We start from the raw sequence: 17,954 nt of genomic DNA on the forward strand, positions 1-17,954 counted from the left end.
GGGTTGAACGGCGAGAAGCTGCTGTCGGTTGCCATTCTGAGTTCCTTGTGTCCCGGAGCTGAAGCCTGGATACACAGTGTGAGGCAGTGGTGCGGCAGGTGGCAGTGCTGCGGTGCTGTGTGTGGCAGTCAGCTCAGCGGGATCCCATCCTTGTCGCTAGTGAAATATACTCAGAGTCGCAAAGTGATTTCATGCTCTTTATTCAGCTCATAGTGGTGAGGAGGAATGAATGAAAGTCCCCTCAAAGTATCTGCTTTATATACATTATTTACACAATGGGCTGCACATGATTGGTTAATTCTGGAATTCTACTGTAAGCCAATCAGGTTGTGGATTCACTTATATCTGGAGCATGATTGGGTGGTTCCTGCCAACCAATCATACTGCTGCATTGTTCTAGGACCAATCAGACTGCTGCATTCTGAATCCTATTGTTCTAGGACCAATCAGACTGCTGCAGTTTGGATCCTATTCAACTCAGTACATAACAGTATGGCCCACTAATCTGCTGGACATTAACAGGCAACTGGTGGCAGCAAAGCCACCTGCCAAACTGCCTTCCTGCAACTTGCTTGACTTGGGTAAAAAAAAAAGAAGTAGAAACAAGAGAAGTATTCCCAGAACAGTGGAGACAATTGTCTTCCTCTGCCATTTTGCCTGAGCAACAATAAAATTTTGCTACAGGTTAAGTTCGGTTTTATCTCAGGGCACGTTTTGTAGGACGGTGACCATAGTGTGCGCAGGGTTGACCTACAGCCATGGAATTACAAAGCCAGAAAAATCCCGATGACCACAGGCCCAGAAAAAAAACAGATGAATGGGAAGAAGAGGCCTGTGATCTGAGTCAAGGCAATGCTGGGATATGGTCACATCAACACCCTATGTTTAAGCCATGGATTCCCCCAGAGAATCCTGGGAACTGTAGTTTTAAAAGGAACTGTAGCTCTGTGAGGGGTAAACTGCAGTTGCCAAGATTCGTTGGGAGAAGCCACATGCTTTGAATGTGCCGCAAATGAATGGTGCCTGCTAGGCTCACTGAGAAGATTGAATCAGCTCACAGAATGCAGACTAGGAGTTGGGAGGGAACTGCAGCTTGACAGAGGAAGCCAAAATTAAAACGGCTGCCGAGGGTTTGCCACAGTCTTCATTTTGACCTCCTAGAAAATTCAGGAACACAGGTTGGCTGCAAGCAATTGTTTTCTCAATATTTTTATTGCCTGTTGGCTCTTTTTCTTTTTTTGTAAAAATTTTTATTTGTTTTTTTCACAATTAATTTCCACAGTTAGCTACAAAAGTCAAATCCGCCCCCCCCCATCCCCATTCACAAACACATTTCAAAACCTTATATTTGAGGTTCTTTAAACCTCATTCTTTAAACCCTCCATTCCCTCTTCTGGTTCCTTATATTAACAAAATTCTTCTGCATTTCCATAAACATACTTCATCCATTCTTCTTCTTCTAATTTTATCCAAATTTTGCTGATTGCAAATGTGCAGTCAAAGCCTGCCAATGTATCAGTTGAGTTATATTATTTTACACATGTACAATAATATTTCCCTTTCGTTTTCCCAACTTTGGCATATTTAAATTTCACTGGAAGGTGGCTATCAGTTAAATCAGATTTAAAATCCTGCTCATCTTCCTCACAATCTCCTCTTACTCTCAGAGGCTGTGATTTCTGCCTCATTTCAGCCACCAAGGCATTCCCACATATTTCCTGCCTACCCCCCCCCCATGCCATCCATATCTGCCCTGAGTTTCTCCTGGTGTTTCTTTTTTCCGAATTGTTCCTCCAGCCCTTGCATCGGGGCCTGCACTGCTTCTGTTTTCTTTATCACTGGTTCTATCTTAATACTCAATTTTGTCACCATTTCAATATTTTTGTCCATTCAGCCTATAAGTTTATATGCCGTCTTATCCAAATTTTCCTTTTCCCCTAATCAACTTACCTTTCAATTCATAAAAAAGTTCCACCCATTCACCATAAGGCTTATCCCCTGTGTCCTTCTATCCGAACTTGGGGTTGGTTGCTTTTTAATTGCCATATTCAATAAGTTACTGTTAACGCAATCCAAAATGGTCCGAACAGAGTGAAAATATCCAATACTCCTTCTGCTCAATTCACTCTGCCCTTGTCAGATTTCTCTTTCCCTTGTTCTCAAAACAACCTATTTTCCAGCTGTGTCTTATCATTTTGTCAAGGCCACCAAGTAGCACTTCCCCAAAGAACACAATCTTTTGTACTTTTCCACTCCCTCCAGCCTGATTGCCCGTTACACATATACAATTTGAAATAAAATCCAGATTTCAAATTAACATTCAAATTAAACCAATATCTACTTTAAAAAGAAAACAAAAACCATTTGTCCACAGAAATTCACAATTTAATAATTTAATAATTCAGAGGCTAGTAAAAGACTCTCACTGATCCAGTTCTTTAAAAATGTCTTGAAGTAAAATAAAGAGTTACAAATATCATTATAATTCCTCTTTTCTGGTAAAGTCCAAATGCCCTTCTTTCCTTCCCACAACCAGGGAGAGATTTGCCAGGCTTCCAGCTCCAAAAAGGCAGTGTCAGGATTCTCAGATGTTGTCCAATTCCTGGCACTGCCTTCCCTGTCGATGTGCAGCCTCTTTGGCCACTACCAAGCTTTAAACTTCCAGTTTGTCTTTTAAAAAGAAACTTTAGAGACAAGTTCAGTCTTCTTTAAATCACTCCAACCAAAATGTGCCTTTCCAAAGCCCACAGATGCTTCCATACACTCACCCAACAGAGTACTTCAATAATCTTGTTTCAAGTTTTCTCTGCTGGGCTCAAATTCACCTTCAGCTTTAGTTCAAGGTCATCTCCACAATTCTTCATTGTAAATAAAAGGTAGTAAAGAATGGTTTTCAGTTGCTTTTAATCCAACTTTCCCATTGACAGACATATATCTAATAGAGTCAAGTAAAACTAAGAACATACTCACATGCAAATTCTTTCCATGCAGTGATAATTACCCAGAAGATAGGGATGGACTTCCTTTTTACTCCTCCATCTAGTGCCGAATTCAGCCTAATTAGATCCAATAATTAATCTTCTTTACATTTCCATTGGCTTAAATGTAGTTTTCAGAAGATCTCTGCTTCAGGGAGGAGATTGAGGCTTCACTCCTGTGGAGTTGCGACACTGCCATGTCTGCAGGCTTAGTTACTGGCTCCCCCCCACACTCCCCATTCCTTTCGGAACAGGGGTTTGAGGGTCGCGGGAGAGCCCTTTTGCGGACTGCTGGACCGCTCAATGTGGGAATGTTCAGGGAGGCAAGAGAGGATATATTGTTTAATAATATCCTTCCTAACTTGCACTAGCAAGTTCTATAACTTAGCAGAGTTTTAACATTTCCCTTTTAAATGCACAGCAGGTCACTGGTTGCAAGCTTTTTTAAGCTTCTCAATATAGATTCCTGGTAAGATCCCTTATTTCCCTCTTAAAAGAATAAACACTCCACAATCTTATTTAAGGTATATAAAAGTAGTTTACTCACAGCAGCAGCAGCAGTTCACAGTTGGATCCCTGAAGGCAGACTTAGTTACAGATGTGAGTCTTGTTAGAAAAACGTTCTTGGGGAGATGGCAACCCCCCCTCCCAGGACCTCTGAACATCTCCCGGTAGGCACGTCTCTGGAATGGCATGTCCTTTCATCTCCAGACTGCCTTTCTGCAACACTTTTCATATGAAAAGTGCACACAAGTCTTCTAGCATCATACAGCAAGAAGAAAGAAACATCCATAGATCTAAACTTCATTTTATTTACATTCTATACAGACAATCCATAATCACGTCTGTGTTCTCCAGTCTCTGGAAGAACAACTGTTGCATACTGCAAAAGTGAAAGTACAGTACAAAAACACGCTCAGACGGAAGAGATAAGACAGTTTTCCATTCCCACACTCTTCTGAGACATCTCATGTGATTTATACTAATCACACTAGTAGTTTCGGTTACATAAAATCCCAACAAGTCTTTCCCATAAGGTAGTGCCTAATTATTTTAGTATATTATATGCTACCTTTCCAAGGTGAAACCATTATGTTGCACTTTTTACAAAAAATATTGTTTTAACACTGGGCAGCAGTGAAACCAGCATCACAGCCTGGTCTTATAGCATTCCCCATTTCACATGGTTTCCTTTTTAGTGTTTTCTTGAAATAATGTGTCATCTCCAAATGAATGGAGAGAGCATTAAGTGAAAGTTAATTGAATTCTTTCAAAACATCCCTAATGAACGCTTATCTTAATTTACCAAACAATTAATATTAACTTCTCTTTAGAAGATATGATTCACATGGGGCATCAAGGCACTGACTGTCAAAGTATCTCTCCATATATATATTTTAAAATGTTTTATGAATCTGAAAATACATTTCTCCTGCCCCTGTTAACAGTACATTAGTATTTGCCATTGTAGAAGCTGAGATAACGGTAATAGATTGTGAGCCCTCCATAACTGTAAAACAGAGCATTTTCAAATATCTCACATTTCAAATACTGATGGATTACAGAGATGAAATGCCTGCTTCCTGATTAAATTAAACGACCGGACTCTGTTTTGTCAGGAGTAAGGTTTATTATAGAGATTATTGTTCAAAACTGAAACCCACAATGCAAATGGAACTCCTAAGGTACCAAAGTGCCACAATCTGTTGCAACCTTTATCCATACTTCCATCGGGTGTTTTTTGTTCAGGGGTTGCTTTGTGCAAGATGGCCTTGGGAGGTTGTGGGCTCTCCTTCACTGGAGGTTTTTAGGCATTTCAGGGGGTCGGACGAGATGACCCTTGGGATCCCTTCCAAAGATACAGTTCTATGATTCTGTGATCTGCTGATGCATATATATAATATGCATGCATATCTCACCAGCTATTTACAAATCAATTACCTTTGCTGTGTGTGTTCCCTTTCACATTTAATTTCCATGTTTGTATTTCTAGCAAAAACAGCAAAGATTCTTCTACAGATAAAGACAAAGTTAATGAAGTGGCAAATGGCCCATCACAAAGCCATCTAGGGCTGCCATTCCAACCATGCCTACTCAGAAGTAAGTACCATTCAGTTCAGTGGGTTTTACTCCCAGGAAAGTGGGGTTAGGATTGCTGTCTATTTTGGTAGTTTAACAACCTGTAACTCCATTTTAATGGCAGTATTTAATACCTAAATGAGTATTTAATACAGAAAATGGATATGTGAATTCGCCAGCTTTTAATAGGCTGCCTGTGGGGGAGAATTCACTAGAAATATATCCTGGAGATCAGCATATGGAAAATGTGGAAACATTTGCCTATGACACTTGGCTGTAATTTCACCATGAGGTGTCTCAGTGCTCTCGCACCAGAGCCCCAGCAGAGCCTTGCTCAGGGGACTCAGATACTTCTGATACTCTTGCAGGTACCAGTTCATTAGGAATCAGGAGATGCAAAGAGCCAGGAAGGTTCCATCTGGTCCTACACGGTTTCTAGTCCCAGTCCAGTCATTGAAAGCAAAGGGACTTAATTGACTAATAGGTTCTATTGCTCTCACTGGATCTCATTTACAGCCAGCTTTCAGTCAATGGGGGCCTCTTGCTCTGGCCTGGTTTCTTGGTCTGAACCACAGACAGGTGCAGGTTCAGATGCTGCCATATTGCCTGTTCCTCTTTACTCACCTTTCAGATTGGTTATTGTTAAATACAGTGGGAATGGTAATTTTGTGTGGAGAAAGAGGGGTGGCTTTAGATTTCCTCACTGACCCCAAAATGCGCCCCAAAATGACTTTCATGTTTACTGTGGGGAAGGGAAATCAGCTGTTGGGGGAGAGAACTTGGGAAGAGAAACGAGAAGCAAAGAAGTGCTGGGGTGCTCCCTGCCCTCTTGCTGCCTCTTTGTATTACTTTAGAAATGGGTGTTATAAATTGGGTTGTTGTTTTTTTTTACATGCAATTGTATGTGCCGTTAATTAGACCCTCACTCTCCTGGTAAGCTGAACTACTGGGAAGTATTCCTAAGAAGGTCTTGATGCGGAAAAGAACTGGAATGGTGATTGATTTATTTTATTTTTTTAAACAAGAAGCCCTCCCTGGAAAATAAATAGATTGTCATGGAAGCTGCTGATGGATGAAATGTCAGGAATGGTGTGTTAGTCCATAAAACAGTAATAAGATTGAATGACAGCATCCCAAACTGAACAGTAGCTTGGCAGTCTAAAGAGCCAAATGACAGCTTGTGAGCTAGACTGAAAACATGTTCAGGATGGAATGACAGTTTCCATAGTGAAATATTGGTGGCAAAACTGTACGAAGAGCAATCTGGCATCAGGCAGTGACAATGGCATGATGATGTTCACAGCAAAGTACAAAAGGTAATATGACAGTGCGAAGAAGAGAGTCACAGTTCCTGTGGTAGCCTAAATGAAATAACAGATCCACGAGGGTTTGGGGTGGCATCTGCTGCTGCACAGCCTTGTGACTCCACTCAGTTCCTCATAACGCAACTGCCAAGTCCCCTCCTTCCAGTCATCAAATCATCCCAGCTACTTCTGTTCCTTTCTCTTTGGAGTTCCCCTAACAGCCTCCTGTTAATTTCTGTAGGGCCAAAGATAAAATTCCTTCATTTTTAACCACAGGAGTTGGGAAGTCCTTAGTGCCTTTCTCTCCACTGCCACAAATTCACTGGGTGCCCTCAGACAAGCCATGACAGATAAATCTGCTCTCTGGTTTGTGGGGGTGATAATACTACTGGCCTGCCATATTGTAGTCCAGTCTTATTAACCTGGCGATTTGAGGGTTTTCTTAAGAGAAATGCAGGGAGGAGGAAGCTGTGAAGTTGATTGTAGCAGATGTGCCATTATTTAAAGACTGGAACCAGGGAAAGAACTGAGGGTTTCAGTGGGGAGCGGAAATACGTTGTCCGGACGTCAGGTCCACACATGGATGGAGAACAGGTGTACCTGTTGGGAACCCACAAAGGAGCAGACATGGAATGCAAGTTTCCTTAAAGCCAGGCCTCATCCCTGCACAGTCATCAGATCTAACAGAAATGCCAGACCTGTTCCTTAATGCTAGTTGTGTGTGTGTTTGGGGTATTTAATTGTAATAGTGGGTAAAACTTAAACATAGAGTCAACTACGAAGTACAGAACCAGTGAAGGTGATGAAGGTCCTGTGTGAGTGCCTGGAGGCGGTTGGAGGACGAATGGTGGCTAACAGATTGAGGCTGAATCCTGACAAGACAGAAGTACTGTTTTGGGGGGGACAGGGGGCAGGCAGGTGTGGGGGACTCTCTGGTCCTGAATGGGGTAACTGTGCCCCTGAAGGACCAGATGCGCAGCCTGGGAGTCATTTTGGACTCACAGCTGTCCATGGAGGTGCAGGTCAATTCTGTGCCCAGGGCAGCTGTCCAGTCCAGCTCCATTTGGTACTCCCTGACAAACATAAAGCAACACGTAGGCTAACAGTATGCTAACAATAGTTATATAACACTATCAAACTGTTTCTTAATTCACAGTCAGAAAACATACAATATGTACATGGAGTCACAAATTAATAAGAGTCAAGTAGATATTCCATGAAAGGAAATTATCAGATTAGTAGTTGACCATAAAGAATCATTGAATATTGAGGCTAACGCCTTCCAAAGTTAATATCCTATACAGAATTTTGCCGAGAGTGAGCTGGAGCGAGATGGTGCTATAAGCACAGCAACACAGAAGAATGATGGTAGGTACTCCAAACACGGCAACAGCAACAGAACAGTCCTTCCAGGATAAAAGACTGTTTTAATAAATGTTCTTCATCAGCTGGCAATGATATAAAATAAAATCCATTACAATAAAATACAGTGATTGAAATGACATACCTGCACATTCTATAACAGGTTGTGATACAATAACAGATACATTACCAAGTCAAATGTCCACAAAGGTACACCAAATAACCGTGGATCAACTGTCACTCAAAAGTGTAGTAAGCTGACACTGTTGGCTAAAACCTAGTAGCATTATAAAGACCACCAGCAGGTGCACTGAATTACATAGAATTACCTAGAATTTAAAGGTACAGCATCCAATATATAGCAAGGAGAATACAACAACAGCCACCTTAACAAGAAAATTAAACAAAACAATTAAAGTCTAATTCAGTATTTAATCTCCCCTGGGTGCAGGGATTTAAATAGGAAAATCAACTTGGCTTCTTGTTGGTGTAATAGTTTGACATGATCCCTCATCATTCCATGTTTTCTCTGACTGACCCATAGGACTGTGCAGAATAAGTCTATATCCGAATGGTGAGGCTTTGCGAAGTGATCACCCAAAGGTGCCTCCGTGACTTTATTTCCAATGCGGGATTGATGCTCTCCTATACGGACACAGACAACCTGTGTGGTAGAGTCAATGTAAATCAAATTACAAGGGCATCTTTGGTTTGACAAATACTGAAACTGCGGAGGGTAAATCTGGTATACCGGCAGAGACCCTACCTGCCCGCAAACTGTTTCATCAGAGTGGTGCATGCTCTAGTTATCTCCCGCTTGGACTACGGCAATGCACTCTACATGGGGCTACCTTTAAAGGTGACCTGGAAACTACAACTAATCCAGAATGTGGCAGCTAGACTGGTGACTGGGAGTGGCCGCCAAAACCATATAACACTGGTCCTAAAGGATTTACATTGGTCCTCAGTACGTTTCCGAGCACAATTCAAAGTGTTGGTGCTGACCTTTAAAGCCCTAAACAGCCTTGGTTCTGTATACCTGAAGGAGCGTCTCCACCCCCATCATTCTGCCCGGATGCTGAGGTCCAGCTCCGAGAGCCTTTTGGCAGTTCCCTCATTGTGAGAATTATTATTGCTGTTCATAATTTGAAAATTGGCTCCTTGGTTTTCTTGATTATATTTGATCAGTTTCTGCTGGGAGCTGATCTCAGCCTTGCTATTCCAGCACTCCCCCCCTTTCACCCCCACCCTTAGCCAACAAGTCTGTCTTCTTAGCAGACTTTTCAGCTCAGCTGCTCTTTACTGGATGCCAGCAGTTGGAGCTGGTTGCATGCATTACTATTTAATGTTTGTAGTTTCTGAAAATATTGTAATGAAAACTGTGGCTTATTACCAGTGCTCCCTCCCTGCCCAGTTAGTCAACTGACCACATTGCATGCCCAGGTGGAAACCCACCCCCCCGGACCCCAGGTGAATAATGACTCATGACAATGTGTTATGGGATTCAATTGCCCACAACTTTATTAAGCTTTCAGATGTAGGGAGACCTTGGCTAGGCATTGGGTGTTTATCCCTCCCAGCCCCCAGCCAGGGAGCTGGGGAACATTAGGGCTATCCAAAAAGTGTGGGGTTTGGGATGGCTCTGGAACACATATTTTCAAGCAGAGAGCCCACCCCCCATTTCACTGCAACACAGGGGAGTGCACTGACAATCTTTCAGCATATGACCAGTGACTCCCCTCAACACAACCCCTTTAATGGGGAACCCTGGGGGGGCGTGTGTCACCGCTTCATCCCCCCGCCCATTGAGGGAAGATAGACTAAAGGATTCCTCCCAAGGCCTACAACCACCAAAGTTGTGACATTTTGCTACGGGGAAGGTGAAACCTGCCAACGCAGGGAAATTCCTTTCTGGTCCTTCAACAGCAACCATTGTAAGACTGTAGCAGCACCAGCATACCTGTAAATAAGAAATTAACCTGCAGTAAAAGGCCTAAGCAAAGGAAGGGTAGGGCAGGTGAAGCTATGAAGCTGACTGAGAGCTGCCATGTAGGCTCCACTCCCTTTTATGCTTAAAGAGCGGACCCAACCCTTACTTGGTCCGCTCCCCTAGCTACGCCTCCCCAGTCTCAATTGGTTCTTTGAACTGAGGTTTGGCGGGAACCTCAAGGCTTGGGGAGGCGGTCCAGGAGTGTTCTGCCAGGAGTCATGTAGGATCCAGGGTGCTGCATGTGGGCCCGCAAAGGGTGCCCTCCATTTGATGTGGAGAGCGGTCATTCTAACCTCTCTCTATTTAAAATTTGCTACTCTATAAAGTTATTCATGCATTATTCTTTTGAATGATTCAGATCATTACTATTTCATAAGTTACTTGGGGAAATGTTGTTACCAGACTTTCTAACAGTTTTTACCTTCCGGCTGCTGTGTTGCAGGCATCTGACTTACATTTGTTCTCCATTTGCTTTTCAGATTAATACTCTGTTCTGGTGCCTGATGAGCGGGATGCATGTCATTGGTGTTGCATCTAAAATTCATCACACCAACCAATATCAGAATGAAGCATAGGTGCCAACTACTAGGGGCAGAGGCAGTCCCCCCCCCCATGTTTTGTTTAGGTGGTTGCTCCCCCCATTTTTCAGAGAGCAGAGAAGGGCAAATGCAGACCTGGGTACAGCATGACTTTTGTGGCTGGCAGCTCCTGCTGCTGCTACCACCACTGGCAGGGGGAGGACAGGGAGGACAGGGGCTGCCAGCCACTGGGGCTATGCTGCCGCCATGTTCAGCCATGTTCAGCTCCACCCCTGGCTCATTGCGATGTCACACATGGGACATTGGGATGTCATGTCAGCCACTCTGCAATCTTTTCCAGAACTTGGTGACCCTGGAATGAAAGAAGTCCTCTACAGCAGGACTTTAACTTTTCAGATGCCCGAGGTCTCAAACCGTGGAGTCTGACAGGAGGATCCAGACACTTTGCTCACAGAACCACCATCGTCAGAGGACAAAGGATGGACCTGATGAGATGCCCTCAGAGGCACAAGTGCAGAGGTGCAGTGGGCTGTCAGATTAGCTTTCTGAACCAGAGTCCAAATGGCCATTTTGCCTGCTAGGGAACACACTGGGAAACTGGGGTCACCCTCATATCACACATTCACCCACCAAGCCCTTCCTAAGTGCCCCCACTCCTCTCTCTCTTCCCACTGCAATTAGGCTTGAAGGAAGCCTTTTATTGGAGCCAGTAGAAAGCTTTTGTCAAGCTGAATTGCAATGTTGGGGTGGGGAGTTAAACCTTCCTTCCCCATCTGTGAAATGCACACCCTGCTGAAAACCCACCAACTGCCCACCTGCTGCTAATTTGGATTCTCTGTCTGGTTAGTACATAACAACACAACACAGAGATATCTTCCCACAGGTTCACAGCCCAAAGGGAATCATGGATGAGAAAAGAAGAAATGGAGGAATGGAAGTGCCTAGAACTTCAGGAGGCCGATGCCTAAAGCCATGGAGGTCAAGGTGCAAAGGACATGCTAGGGCAACCAGACCAATTTATCACTTTCTGCTATTTTACTCTGCTTGCCATTCAGCAACATAAGCCTGTCTCTAGCCTAGTCTGTAACCTGAGACCACCATATACCTAGAAGGTCCCTCCATTCTGCAGGAGACCCCAGAATGTCAGAGGTTCATTGCAGAACTTTCTGTGTGGCTTCCCCTGTTCCATCAAACAGCCTCCCCACTGAGATACAGCAGGAGGAGCCTGCTATCCTTATGGAATACATTCTTCTTATGACAAGCTCGTCCATTTGGATGAAATGGTGTTCATGCTGTCTTGTTTTTAAACCTATTTTTGGTTGCTCTGGTACAGTTGTGCTCTTGGTTTTAACTACTGTAGCTACTTTGATTATATGACTGTAGATTGCCTACATACATATATGCAAAAGGTGATTTGTAAATTCATAAATAATAATTGTGATTATGAGATAGTAATGAAATAATGCAACACTTTCCACATTCACACTCAGATTTGAAACACAATGCAAAACATGTTTAAATGAGAAAACAAGACCCACTGCTGAGCTGAGTGTTCTCCGGGTTTGATTTCTTCAGCGTAGTGATTAAAACCTGGTGTTTGTGTCTAAATTATTGGTTGGAGCAGAACAATCCCTCTGGGAAATGAATTAGTCCTATATTTCTGTGACTCTTTGTGCCACCTTGATATTTTTTATGAGTTGGTGGTGTATACATATTTTTGTATGTAAATAAAAACAATTGGTTTTTCTTGGGGACTGCTTGACTGGCCCATTTTTCCTTCAGTTTTATTCCTTCTGAAGCCATCACTTTCACATATTGGGGTGATGACATCACAAAGGTCAAAATAAGGCTGTTATTTGTGCTTCTTATTAAGGTCTTTTGGTCCTGATGCTTTTTAAAATGAATTATCCCACTTTTCATCACAGAAATAGTACTGAACAAACACTGTCAGGGTGTAGTTTCAAATGTTCAAACTATGGCCACGGCAACAAGAGATAAAATAATAATTTTTATTCCTGCAGAAAACAATAAAGGGGAGAGGTGGTTATCCTGTAACTCGGCGGTCTCAGTGAGACTGGTGTGCCACTTTAAGTCACACCATTGTCCTCTTTCCAGTGCGGAATAAGTAGAGCAAGTAGCACTGCTTCGTATTTCAAAGAGTTTTAAAAAATATTTCTAATTGCAAAACATTTGGAGGTTCAAATTCCATTAGCAACAGGCAGCATAGTGGAGCAGAGAAAGGGTCATTATGCATTAGGTAGCATCAGGTTCTAAGCCATCACCTGTACCCTGCTTTGACAGCTGTACCATTATGCAAATTAATGCAACATTTTATGAATTTAAAGGGGGAAAATCTTCCAGTCGAAGATGGGTGGGGGGGGTTCCATCTGTATTTCCTTTAGATATTTATCAGACTTGGTAACTACTAAAAGCAATTATCTGAATTATTCATATGTATTTCAATAATTTAGCATGTACGTATCTTTAATAAAAAACACAATTAGGTTATACCTGTCTAAAATAAATATGTTCAAATCTAATGTATAGTTGTATGTTAAGTGGGCATGAAGACTGAGAACATATTTCCTTTTTATTTTCCCTCAGTAAGCACATTTATCAGATTGGCCCTCGCATATGTCATCAGGATTCTGTACTGCAGATTTCGTTGCACACATTTCAGTCCATCATGATTCCATTTTGGAATTATTGCAATTAACAATCCTCCTGTTTATACACTTGCACTTGTTTCTATCCAAACAAGACTTTGCCAAATTAAATTTAATGATATCACTGGATAATGGGCTTGGGAGGAAAAGTGAACACGTTGATTGGCCACATAAAGAAGCTTTAATCATTGAGTGAGGCCTTGCTCAGAGCAGATTAGCATTTTGCTAGATCAACTCCCTGAAGGCAAAACACCTTCAAGAGACTTCATTATCCTGCCTTTAAGAAATTGATCCAGGAAGGAGATCAGCGTATTAGGCAGACCATGAATATGAATAATAATAATAATAATAATTTATTATTTATACCCCGCCCATCTGGCTGGGCCTCCCCAGCCACTCTGGGCGGCTTACATAAAAACCAAAAATACAGTAAAATATCACACGTTAAAAACTTCCCTGAACAGGGCTGCCTTAAGATGTCTTCTGAATGTCAGGTAGTTGTTTATCACTTTGACATCTGCTGGAAGGGCGTTCCACAGGGCGGGCGCCACTACCGAGAAGGCCCTCTGCCTGGTTCCCTGTAGCTTTATTTCTCGCAATGAGGGAACCGCCAGAAGGCCCTCGGCGCTGGACCTCAGCATCCGGGCAGAATGATGGGGGTGGAGACGCTCCTTCAGGTATACTGGACCGAGGCCATTTAGGACTTTAAAGGTCAGCACCAACACTTTGAATTGTGCTCGGAAACATACTGGGAGCCAATGTAGGTCTTTCAAGACCGGTGTTATATGGTCTCGGCGGCCGCTCCCAGTCACCAGTCTAGCTGCCACATTCTGGATTAGTTGTAGTTTCCGAGTCACCTTCAAAGGTAGCCCCACGCAGAGTGCATTGCAGTAGTCCAAGCGGGAGATAACCAGAGCATGCACCACTCTGGCGAGACAGTCCACAGGCAGATAGGGTCTCAGCCTACGTACCAGATGGAGCTGGTAAACAGCTGCCCTGGACACAGATTTGACCTGTGCTTCCATGGACAGCTGTGAGTCCAAAATGACTCCCAGGCTGCGCACCTGGTCCTTCAGGGGCACAGTTACCCCATTCAGGACCAGGGAATCCTCCACACCTGCCCGCCTCCTGTCCCCCAAAAACAGTACTTCTGTCTTGTCAGGATTCAACCTCAATCTGTTAGCCGCCATCCATCCTCCAACCGCCTCCAGACACTCACACAGGACCTTCACCGCCTTCACTGGTTCTGATTTAAAAGAGAGGTAGAGCTGGGTATCATCCAGAACAAGGCCCTTCAATAGGAAGGGAGTCTGGACATTGCTAAAAGTCATTTAAACATATTTAGCTTCTTGGCCACTTTTTTGAAGATACCTTCATCGGCAATTAAATCTATTTTTACATATTTACTTTGGAGTAACTGATAGTTGCCTTCTCCTTGGGCTGCTTGTCTTAATAACATATGCATACACCTAACTATAAGGAGTCTTTGCAGGGCCTTTGCCTGTGCTCCCATCCCAGTGGGTGGCTCTAGCTCTGCACTCTCATCCTTTCTGGTGGATGGGCAGAACCCATAGCTGTCAACTTTCAGATTTGAAAATAAGGGATCAGCAGCTTTGAAAATAATGGATCAGCAACCTCACCTGTCCCGGGGAAAGTTTATGGGATATCTAACAATCCGGGATAGCAGTGGCAAGCTGCGGGAAACAGCGCTGGAATAAGGGAATTTCCCACAAAAAAAGGAAAGGTTGACAGCTGTGGCAGAACCTCCTCTCAAATGACAGGTAGGACACAGAGGAGGCAGGGGAGCCAAGGCAAGAGCAGGGAAGGAAGCCGCAGCTGTGATGCCCCCAGACGTGGGTCTTTGTGGTAGGCTTGCACAGCTTGTGAGCCACCAGCACAAAGGTATCCCTACAACTATCATCCTCTCAAGTGACCAACATCCTGGATTTTGCTAGCCAGCTACAGGCTCATCAACACTGCTGCTTGTCCTGTGTCCAGGAAGCACAGGACAAGCAGATCTGCACTTTCTAGGCACAGATTCGAGTGTGTGTCCCCCCCCCCCATTTTCAAAAATGCAGTAAATTCTAAAATATAAAGCTATCCATTTGCAGAATTATAGTCATGGATAGCAAGGTGTGCTTTAACTACATTTCACTGAAATCAGTGAGATGTGAGTAAATAATGATGACTCTTTCCCTGTTGATTTCAGTTATATATAGGCATGAGCAGGGCTACAATAACCCAACTGAACTCCATGGTTGTTGCTTGAGAGGTGAACATTCATAGCATGAGTAGGTGTGCAATCTCTTGCACATCGACCATGGATTAAAGACCAGTGATATTAATGGGACTGTTACGAGTTTGAGGGGAGGAAGTAGGCTGCGTGTGAGAGCCTTCTAACCCCTGGATCCAGCAAGTGTTAAAATATAAGCCAGGCTCGCCCCCCTGTGTTGAGGTGATAGCCTTGGTGATGGGCCTACAACAGGGGCTTCCTTCCATACATAGGATCAGTCTTTCTCTAAACCAAGCTGTATAGCAGAATTCATTCAAATTCAATAAATGCATAGATTGCAAGCTCCTAGGATTCTAGCAAAAAATGTGGAATGTGGTAGGCTTTCATCAATTATATTCTGACAAAGCATTTCTCTTAGCTCCTTAAGCAAGAATTGATACTCAGGTTACTTAACACAGTTATAACTTACATGAAAAACTCTCTCTTTTTAGCAATTCACCAAGCATTTGAGGCCTGATCCAGCAAACTCATCTTATGTTTTTAGAATAGAGAACATAGAGAAATTTGTAGAATCAATTAGATTCTCCTAAGCAGAGCTTCCCTGCCTCAGGGGTGAGGGGAGATCCTAATAATTGTAGTATGGCTTCCTCTATTGTCCACTGAGACAGCTCAAGAAGATCGTTTGGGGTTGGACTCTATGGAAAGGCAAAATTAATTTCAAGAGTTTCAAGAAAGCTTCTTAAAAGCCCTTTGGCTTATACCATGTCTTTTTATCTTGTGTTCTATGTATTGGTATTTTGTGTTTGTTTCTAATTGGTTTAAAAGAATACAAGAAAAATTCCCTGGATGCCTAGATCCAGGTTGGGGCAAATACTGTCTTGGCAAGAGAGCCCCAGCAGAGATTCAAAACCACAAAACATGCAGCAATGTAAAGTGTGGGAATTAAGCCTTAGACCTTTAAAATATCTTCATCTAAGTTTCTTTCCAAAGTTCCCCATTCTTCTCTTTGCATTAAAAGAGACCACACGTTTGGTAAGTTTAAAATGGTTTACTAACAAACTCTCTTCAAAGGTCACATTCATATGCTATTCTATACAGCAGCAAGAAGAGACAGGCATTTTAACTTAGTTTTTTAAAGGTAAGTGTCAGAGCTGCCTCCAGGTCCCAGCTCACAGAGGACCAACGCTAGGCTGTAGTTATGTACAAAAGTCTTTATTGAGGTTCAGTTTCCATTTTAAAGCCGCAGCACGCAGCTCTACGTCTCGACCTTAGACCGGCGAAGTCCCGTCTGAGTCTCCGCCCCTTCCACACCAGTTTAAGACTCTCGCCTTGCTCCACCTCTTCCTAAGTTCCTTTCTCCTCTGGGCCCTCCTGCCCGCTAGGGTTTCATCCTTCCTGGACTCCTCTGACGCTGACCCTGATGATTCTTCCCCCTTCTTCCGGCGGGCTTTAGGACCTGGTTCCCTATCCGGGCTACCTTCTGTGCTGCTCGCCTGTACATTTGAACTGGGCGCACGCGCCCAGCCTGCAACTTTCCTCTTGACCATTCCCTCGCTCTCCGATGGAGGCGTGGCCACCCCTGACTCCTCTTGTCTCGCTGGTGGTGAATATGTGGGCTCTGATACCTGGGACTCAACCCCCCCACTACGCTCTGGTGGGGAAGCTGGTCCTGATTTCCAACTGCTGCTCTGGGAGTCCCCGCTGGCCCCTTGTTTCTGGGGTGTCCCCCTTGGGTCCCCCCTTGCCCTGCCCATCGGCGCCCCCTTCTGTGAATCTTCCGATTCGCTGGAGAGGCTCACGGAATCTATTGGGCTGCTGTCATCCTCTCCTCTGCTGCCCTCGGATTGCTCCCCCTCGCTCTCCATCTCCTCTCCTCCCTGCGCTCCCGCTGAGTCCCTGACATCCATCCCCCCTTGAAGCCCCCCTTCCCCCCTCCCCCTCTTCTGGCGTGGGTTCCGGGTGCTCCAATGCTGTGGGGGTGCATGCCGGATACAGTTCTTCCCCCCTGGCATGCTGCCCATCCGTGACGGGTACATCAACGTCGCTCTCCTCCGCTTCCATCTCGTCGCCGGTGTGCTCGAACCCAGGGTCCTCCCCCAACCCATCCATGCCCCCTTGTCCCCCCATTTCCTTTGGGGAGTCTGCGTGCCAGGGTCCTCTGAGCAGTCTTCTGCGCCACTCCTCCTCGGGTTGAGTGTCCCACCAATAAGAGCGTTCTGCACCCAAGTCTGAGATCGACCCCTCCGGCGAGGTAGTCTCTGGAGCCGTCTCCTCAGCCGAGGAGAACCCCTGAAACGTACTGGCTGAGAGTGTGGGGGTGAAAAGATATTCGTCAAAATAATCCTCCGGCATGGGCCTGTGTGGGAAGAGTGCGTGGAACTCGTCTTTGAGATAGTGCTCCTCCACCGCATAGTACGGCACCCAGCTGTTGGCGCTGGCCGGGGCACCTTCCCTTGCGAGGAGATATTCGACCCCCTCTTCCCCCCATCTTGAGTCCAAAATCTCCGTTACCTCATTGAGTGGCTCCGCCCTCGGCGACCCCCCTGTCGTGGGTGCGTCTCTAAGCGGACTGGGAGCTGTCCCTGGCTCCTGAAACCTGTGAGGTGCCTTGTAGGGCGTTAGCACCGATCTATGAAAGACTGGGTGCATTCTGGAACCCTCCGGTAGTGTCAAACGGAAGGCCACTGGGTTGATCTGTGCCTCGACTAGGTAAGGGCCTAGCTGCTTGTGTCCTAGCTTCTTCTTAGCTAAGGATCTGGCCGGCACTGCCTGGGCTGCTAACCAGACCCAGTCCCCTACCTGT

At 44.5% G+C, this 17,954-nt stretch overlaps 1 long non-coding RNA gene across 1 annotated transcript; it reads left to right on the forward strand.

The window, feature by feature from the left end:
* The first annotated feature begins 977 nt into the window (after window positions 1-977).
* Window positions 978-12,623, forward strand: LOC307215392. The gene is made up of 3 exons (XR_013838498.1): window positions 978-1,178; window positions 4,972-5,078; window positions 10,193-12,623. It is a non-coding gene; the product is annotated as an uncharacterized lncRNA (long non-coding RNA).
* Window positions 12,624-17,954: the final 5,331 nt, after the last annotated feature.

The sequence above is a fragment of the Podarcis cretensis genome, assembly GCF_951804945.1.
Source record: "Podarcis cretensis genome assembly, chromosome: 4".
Lineage (NCBI taxonomy): Eukaryota > Metazoa > Chordata > Lepidosauria > Squamata > Lacertidae > Podarcis > Podarcis cretensis.